This window comes from Oncorhynchus gorbuscha, linkage group LG21 (genome assembly GCF_021184085.1).
Source record: "Oncorhynchus gorbuscha isolate QuinsamMale2020 ecotype Even-year linkage group LG21, OgorEven_v1.0, whole genome shotgun sequence".
In the NCBI taxonomy this organism is placed as follows: domain Eukaryota; kingdom Metazoa; phylum Chordata; class Actinopteri; order Salmoniformes; family Salmonidae; genus Oncorhynchus; species Oncorhynchus gorbuscha.
The window spans coordinates 53,871,913-53,880,359 of record NC_060193.1 but is presented as its reverse complement, the minus strand read 5'-3'; the positions used below and the strand labels follow the sequence as shown (position 1 = coordinate 53,880,359).

At 45.0% G+C, this 8,447-nt stretch overlaps 1 pseudogene; it reads left to right on the top strand.

Annotated features, from left to right (window-relative positions):
- The window catches only part of LOC124008049, a 31,004-nt pseudogene extending 22,964 nt beyond the window's left edge, over positions 1–8,040 (top strand).
- Positions 8,041–8,447: the final 407 nt, after the last annotated feature.

Sequence of the window (8,447 nt, the reverse complement as noted above, 5' to 3'; positions counted from 1 at the left end):
TGTGATTTATCCATGTGAGTCCCATTGAGATGTGAATGTGATTTATTCATGTGAGTCCCATTGAGATGTGAATGTGTTTTATCCATATGAGTCCCATTGAGATGTGAATGTGATTTATCCATGTGAGTCCCATTGAGATGTGAATGTGATTTATCCATGTGAACCCCATTAAGATGTGAATGTGTTTTTGAAAGGAACCCTGGCCAAGAGTAAGCAGCTGCAGTACAGAATGAAATGCATGGTACAAAGAGTGTGTGTCTGGGGTGGTGCAATAAATGCTCTATCTCCTATGGACTTTCCTTAAATTCTGCTGCCAACAAGATCCTATAGATCCTAAAATACCTGTCATGTTCTCGTCTAACCTCTCCGCCTCCCCACTCATTTTCCCTCTCTCACTCTCCCCTTCTCTCTCCCTCTTCCCTTCTCTCTCCCTTTCTCCCTCCCTCTCTCACTCTCTCTAGGTGGGGACCAAGGAGTTCTGAACAGTTTCTTCAATACCTGGTCAACAGCAGACATTTCCAAACACCTGCCTTTTATCTACAACCTCAGCAGCATCGCTATATACACCTATCTACCAGCCTTCAAACAGTAGGCGCACACACACACATTCCAGTGTTATCACAGTAGAAGTTATTTCATAAATCACACTTCAGCTCCAAATCCCTGGCTTCCTACCCTCAACTGTGTGTGTGTGTGTGTGTGTGTGTGTGTGTGTGTGTGTGTGTGTGTGTGTGTGTGTGTGTGTGTGTGTGTGTGTGTGTCAGGGAGAGTGGTCCTTCTGTAGCTCAGTTGGTAGAGCATGGCGCTTGTAACGCCAGGGTAGTGGGTTCGATCCCCGGGACCACCCATACGTAGAATGTATGCACACATGACTGTAAGTCGCTTTGGATAAAAGCGTCTGCTAAATGGCATATATATATAATGGCATATATATATATATATATATATATAGAGTGTCAGGGAGAGAGAGTGTCAGGGAGAGAGAGTGTCAGGGAGCGATCATGAGGAAGAAAAGTGAGTGAGTGAGAGCATGAGGGAGAAGAGTGCATGTTTTGGCATTAATAAGCCACGCAAGGTCAGTTGAAAGGGTGTGTGGTGTTGAGTTTCAAGAGAGGAGTGACTCAGGCCTGTCCTGAAATAACACACACTGGTACTGCCGGCAACCCCAAAATACACTATAGCTTTGTCACATACATTACATATACAAACACGCTCTCCTAGTTAAGTCTAATTTATTCTATAAGTACGCAATGCAAGAACGCACACACACTAAGACTTAGGATGTCTGAGAGAATGGCTTCCATTTTATGGGCTCTTAACCAACCGTGCTATTTTGTGTGTTTTTTTCACATTGTTTGTATTTTGAACATAATGTTGCTGCAACTGTCTCTTATGACCAAAAATAGCTTCTGGATATCAGAACAGTGATTATGAATTAGACAAATACATTTAATATGAGTCGGAAGAATATACTCCAAACACCCGAACAGGCCCTCATCCCCATCATTCGCAGGAGAAAGAAACAGAGATTTCGCGGAAAGAGATCGGGGTGCCTTGTGACGATCAGGCGACGAGTGGCTAATCTGCCCTTGCCATTCGTACTGTTAGCCAACGTTCAATCGCTGGAAAATAAATGGGACAAACTGAAAGCACGTATACCCTACCAACGGGACATTAAAACCTGTAATATCTCATGTTTCAGTGAGTTGTGGCTGAACGACGATATTAATAACATACAACATACACTATCGGCAGTATAGAACAGCAGCCTCTGGTAAGACAAGGGGCGGCGGCCACCTATGTATATTTGTAAACAACAGCTGGTGCACGATATCTAAGGAAGTATCAAGGTTTTGCTCGACTGATGTCGAATATGTCATTATAAGCTGTAGACTACACTATCTACCTAGATAGTGTTCGTCTGTATTTTCCGTAGCTGTCTACATACCACCATAAACCGATGCTGTCACTAAGACCGCACTCAATGAGCTGTGTAAGGCCATAAGCACACAGGAAAATGCTCATCCAGAAGCGGTGCTCCTAGTGGCCAGGGACCTTAATGCAGGAAACTTAAATCCTTTTTACCTCATTTCTACCAGCATCTTAAATGTGCAACCAGAGGGGAAAAAACTGTAGACCACCTTTACTCCACACACAGAGACGCGTACCAAGCTCTCTCTCACCCTCCATTTGGCAAATCTGACCATAATTCTAGCCCCCTGATTCCTGCTTACAAGCAAAAATGTATGCAGGATGCACCAGTGACTCGCTCAATAAAAAAGTGGTCAGATGATGCAGATGCTTAACTACAGGACTGTTTTGCTAGCACAGACTGGAATATGTTCCGGGATTCTTGAAGAGCACACCACATCAGTCACTGGCTTCATCAATAAGTGCATCGATGACATCATCCCCACAGTGACTTTGCACATACCCCAACCAGAAGCCATGGATTAGAGGCAACATTCGTACTGAGATAAAGGGTAGAGCTGCCACTTTCAAGGAGCGAGAAGCTTATAAGAAATCCTGCTATGCCCCCCGACAGGCAAATTGTCAGTACAGGACTAGGATCGAATCGTACTCCATCAGCTCCGACACTCGGCGGATGTGGCAGGGCTTGCAAATTATTGCAGACTACAAAGGGAAGCACAGCCGATAGCTGCCCAGTGACACGAGCCTACCAGACAAGCTAAATAACTTCTATGCTCGCTTCGAGGCAAGGAACACCGAAAAATGCATTAGAGCATCAGCTGTTCCAGACAACTGTGTAATCATGCTCTCCGCAGCCGATGTGAGTAAGACCTTTAAACAGGTCAACATTCACAAGGCCACGGCGTCAGACAGATTACCAGGACATGTACTCCGAGCATGCACTGACCAACTGGCAAGTGTCTTCACTGACATTTTCAACCTCTCCCTGTCTGTAATACTAACATGTTTCAAGCAGACCACCTTAGTCCCTGTGCCAATGAACACTAAGGTAACCTGCCTAAATGACTACAGACCCGTAGCACTCACGTCTGTAGCCATGAAATTCTTTAAAAGGCTGGTCATGGCTCACATCAACACCATTATCCCAGAAACTCTAGACTCATCCAATTTGCATACCGCCCCAACAGATCCACAGATGATGCACTCTATTGATCTCTATTGCACTCCACACTGCCCTTTCACACCTGGACAAAAGGAACACCTACGTGAGAATGCTATTTATTGACTTCAGCTCAGCGTTCAAAACCATAGTGCCCTCAAACTAATCACTAAGACAAGGACCCTGGGACTAAACACCTCCCTCTGCAAATGGATCCTGGACTTCCTGACAGGCCGCCCCCAGGTGAGAAGGGCAGGTAACAACACATCTGCCATGCTGATCCTCAACACAGGAGCCCCTCAGGTGTGCGTGCTCAGTCCCCTCCTGTACTCCCTGTTCACTCATGACTGCACGACTACAACACCATCTTTAACACCATCTTGCCGATGACACAACAACGATCAACGATGAGAGCCTATAGGGTGGAGGTCAGAGACCTGGCCGTGTGGTGCCAGGACAACAAACTCCCTCAACGTGATCAAGACAAAGGAGATGATTGTGGACCACAGGAAAAGCAGGACCAAGCACGCTCCCATTCGCATAGACGGAGCTGTAGTGGAGCAGGTTGAGAGTTTTGAGTTCCTTGGCATCCACATCACCAACAAACTAACATGGTCCAAGCACACCAAGACAGTTGTGAAGAGGGCATGACAAAACCTATTCCCCTCAAAAGGTTTTACAGCTGCACCATCCAGAGCATCCTGACGGGTTGCATCACTGCCTGGTATGGCAACTGCTCGGCATCTGACCGCAAGGCACTACAGAAGGCAATGCGAACGGCCCAGTACATCACCGGGACCAAGCTTCCTGCCATCCAGGACCTCTATACCAGGCGGTGTCAGAGGAAGGCCCTAAAAATTGTCAAAGACTCCAGCCACCCTAGTCATAGACTGTTCTCTCTGCTACCACACGGCAAGCTGTACCGGAGCGCCATGTCTAGGTCCAAGAGTTTTCTAAACAGCTTCTACCCCCAAGCCATAAAAATCCTGAAAGTCTAATCAAATGGCTACCCAGACTATTTGCCACCCCCCCCTCCTTCAATGCCTGTATATAGCCCCACTATTGTTATTTTACTGCTACTATTTAATTATTTGTATCTTACTTTATTTAGTATTTTCTTAAAACTGCATCGTTGGTTAAGGGCTTGTAAGCAAGCATTTCACTGTAAGGTCTACTACGCCTGTTGTATTCCACGCAGGTGACAAATAACATTTGATTTGATTTTGATTTACAACCTCTGTGTGTGTGTGTGTGTGTGTGTGTGTGTGTGTGTGTGTGTGTGTGTGTGTGTGTGTGTGTGTGTGTGTGTGTGTGTGTGTGTGTGTGTGTGTGTGTGTTTGAAGGTACGGTCATGAGGCTAAGGTGGTCCACTTCCTGGGGAAGGTGAAGCCATGGAGCTACTCCTATGACACCCGGACTGGTAAGGTCAAAGGTCATACCCTGACACCTGGCTTGGGTGACCTGCACCCTGACTTCCTGGTTCAGTGGTGGAACCTCTACTCCTCTGGGGTCCTACCTGCTCTCAGAGACTCATATGGAGATGCACTGTTCTGCTCCGGCTGCACTGAGGTAGTGTGTGTGTGTGTGTGTGTGTGTGTGTGTGTGTGTGTGTGTGTGTGTGTGTGTGTGTGTGTGTGTGTGATAGCGTGTGTGTGTGATAGCGTGTGTGTGTGTGTGATTGCGTGTGTGTGTGTGTGATAGCGTGTGTACTTCTTAAGATCTCCAGTACTGACAATGGTTTCTGAATCTTGGAAGATGTATAACAAGACTTATGGGATATGTTCAGTGCCTCTGGAAAGAATTCACACAGCTTGACTTTTTCCACATTTTGTTGTTAAAACCTGAATTTAAAATGCATTAATTTGAGATCGTGTCACTGGTCTACACAAAATACCCCATAATGTCAAAGTGAAGAATGTTTTTAGAATTTTTAAAATAAATGAAAGATGAAAAGCTGAAATGTATTGAGTCAAAGTATTCAACCCCTTTGTTATGTCCTAAACAAGTTCAAGAGTAACAATGTGCTTAACATGTCACGTAATAAGTTGCATTGACTCACTCTGTGTCTTACCATGATTTCTGAATGACTACCTCATTCATCGCTGTACCCCACACATACATTATCTGTAAGGTCCCTCAGTCAAGCAGTGAATTTCAAACAGATTCAACAACAAAGAACAGGGAGGTTTTCCAATGCCTCGCAACGAAGGGCACCTGTCGGTAGATGGGTAAAAAAGGAGACATTGAATATTCCTTTGCGCAGGGTGAAGTTATTAATTACACTTTGGATGGTGTATCAATACACCCAGTCACTACAAAGATGCAGGCGTCCTTGTAATGGTTTTCTTCTGGTGAAAGAGAGGCGGACCAAAATGCAGCGTGGTGGTTAGTCATGTTTTTAATAAAGACGACTATACATGACCAGACTATACAAAACAAGAAAAGTGAAAACCTAAACAGTCCTATCTGGTGCAAACACAGAGACAGGAACAATCACCCACAAAACCCAACACAAAACAGTCTACCTAAATATGGTTCCCAATCAGAGACAATGACTAACACCTGCCTCTGATTGAGAACCATATCAGGCCAAACATAGAAATAGACAAACCAGACACACAACATAGAATGCCCACACAGCTCACGTCCTGACCAACACTAAAACAAGGAAAACGCATATGAACGATGGACAGAACGTGACAGTCCTTCCTAACTCAGTTGCCGGAGAGGAAGGAAACTGTTCAGGGATATCACCATGGGGCCATTGGGGACTTTAAAACAGTTCAAGTTTAATGTCTGTGATAGGAGGACACTGAGGATGGATCAATGACATTGTAGTTACTCCACAATACTAACCTAATGTACAATATGAAAAGAAGGAAGCCTGTACAGAATAAAAAATATTCCAAAACGTGCATTCTGTTTGCAATAAGGCAATAAAGTAAAACTGCAAAAAATGTGGCAAAGAAATTAACTTCGTCCTGAATACAAAGCGTTATGTTTGGGGAAAATCCAACGCATCACTGAGTACCACTCTTCATATTTTCAAGCATGGTGGTGGCTGCATCATGTTATGGGTATGCTTGTCATCAGCAAAGACTAGGGTAGTTATTTTGGATAAAAATAAACTCAATATATCTCAGCACAGGAAAAATCCTTAAAGAGAAACCTGTTTCAGCCTGCTTGGGATACAAATTCGCCTTTCAACAGGACAATAACCTTAAACACAAGGTCAAATATACAGTGGAGTTGCTTACCAAGATGACATTGAATTTTCCTGAGTGGCCTAGTTCGACAGCTTTGATTTAAATTGGCTTGAAAATCAATGGCAAGACTTGGTAATGGCTGTCTAGCAATGATCAACAACCAACTTGACAGAGCTTAAAGAATAACACAAATAAAATAATGTACATTCAAGGTGTGCAAAGCTCTTAGAGACTTTTCCAGAAAGACTCTGTAAGTCACTGCCAAAGTTGATTCTAACACGTATTGACTCAGAGGAATATTTAAGTTGTTATACACCTATTTCATTTTGTCATTATGGGGTATGGTGTGTAGATGGGTGAGAGAAACAAATCTATTTAATCTATTTTGACTTTAGGACGTAACACAACCAAATGTGGAGTAAGGCGAGGGCTATGCATACTTTCTTAAGGCACTGTATGCGTTTTAAGGGGACTGTTGAAGGACAGTTTGTGTATTTGAGTACAGTGTGTTCACAGTGTAATCGTACAGTAGTTTAAGTACACTATTTGCTGGTTTCAGTCGCTGATGATGATGGTGTGTGTGTGTGTGTGTGTTGACCCTCTGTAGTGGCAAGTCATTGACATGGTAACCTCTCTCCATGTCTCTCATGGATACTTTAAACAGGTGATCGAAGGGCATGTCTCAAATGGCACCGTATGCCCTATGTAGTGCAATACTTTTGACACCCTAGTTCAACTCTAGAAACCCGGCCCGCTGTGCTTATTGGAGTTGCCACGGTAACAGGAAGAAGCTGATTGGCTTTTCACTCCCACTGACCCCGGCTCCTGCCCTTAGTTCTGTTTCTCTGTAGAGGAAGCTGCTGATTGGTCAATGCTTTGGATTGAGGGGAAATGCCTCATGGCTGTCACCGTCGCCTTTGTATTAGTGAGTATTTCTCCACGTCTCAGAACGCTCATCTTGTTTGCCTACCCTGTCTCTCCCTCCACCTCCTATAGGAGGAGGTCTGTGACAGTGTGGTTGAGATCATCCTCCCCCCGCCTCCCCCCTAAGGCGCCCCAGGTGTCCAGTGAGGAGAGGAGGCAGCGATGGGAGGCGGGCCTGGCGGACTACATGGGAGCGGACTCCTTCGAAAGCATCCAGAGGAAACTAGACTGCTTCCTCAAGTAGAGGGACAGAGGAGGGATGACGGATGGAAAGGGCATCTATTGGCAGGCCTGAGATGTGTCAGCCAGGGCGGGGACAAACAGGCATTCGACCAATCAGAAGAGAAAGCGGTAGAGCATGGCGTATTGAAAAACAGTCCCATCCTGGGCCTCTCGCTCTCTCTCTCTCTCTCTCTCTCTCTCTCTCTGTGTTTTTCTCTCTCGGTATGTGTGTGTGTGTGCGTGTGTTTGTGTGTTCGCGTGTGGCCTGGTCCTGCAGAAATAACCCCTGCAGAGACTGGTCCATTCAGTGTTTGAACACCAGTTTACTACACTATGCAGCCCCCATACCACCACCTCAGCGCAGAAGCCTTGGTCAGTAAGTAATGACTCAGTAATAACCTCACTGTGACTCTGCCTCACCAAGTCCCATCCAGACCCCATGACTCTAACAGCTCTAACCCAGTTACTCAGTCAAACCTGATAATGATGGGCAGTTGTGCTTTTACTCTTTAAATTATTCAGAGATATGTCGGTATGAAGTATTTCCCTCTATAAAATGGAATAACTGTTATTTTGTTTATTAAAGTTTGCATCCCAGTGGTTTCCCAGTATTTCTGCTCTCCATATGCGTGTTGTGCATGGTTGTTTCTTTATATTAGGATTATTGTGAAGGAATCCCGTTTCTAAAGTGGAAAACCCACCGTAGCACTTGTCATTTCGCCATGTCCTGTTTGTTGTCATCTCTTCCTGAGGGGTTTCATCACTTCCTGTGTAGTCTGACCAGTTGCCTTACCACTGTCAAAGACTCTTATTTCACAACTAGGCCTATTCTAGTTGTGGCCGTTAACTGTTTACAGAAAACACTTCTCTGATGCTGCCAACCCCCCCGCCACCTCTACTCCATTCAACCCTCCTACAGACCTACCTCTACCCTCCTCCAGCTCCACTCTACTCCATTCAACCCTCCTACAGACCTACCTCTACCCTCCTCCAGCTCCACTCTA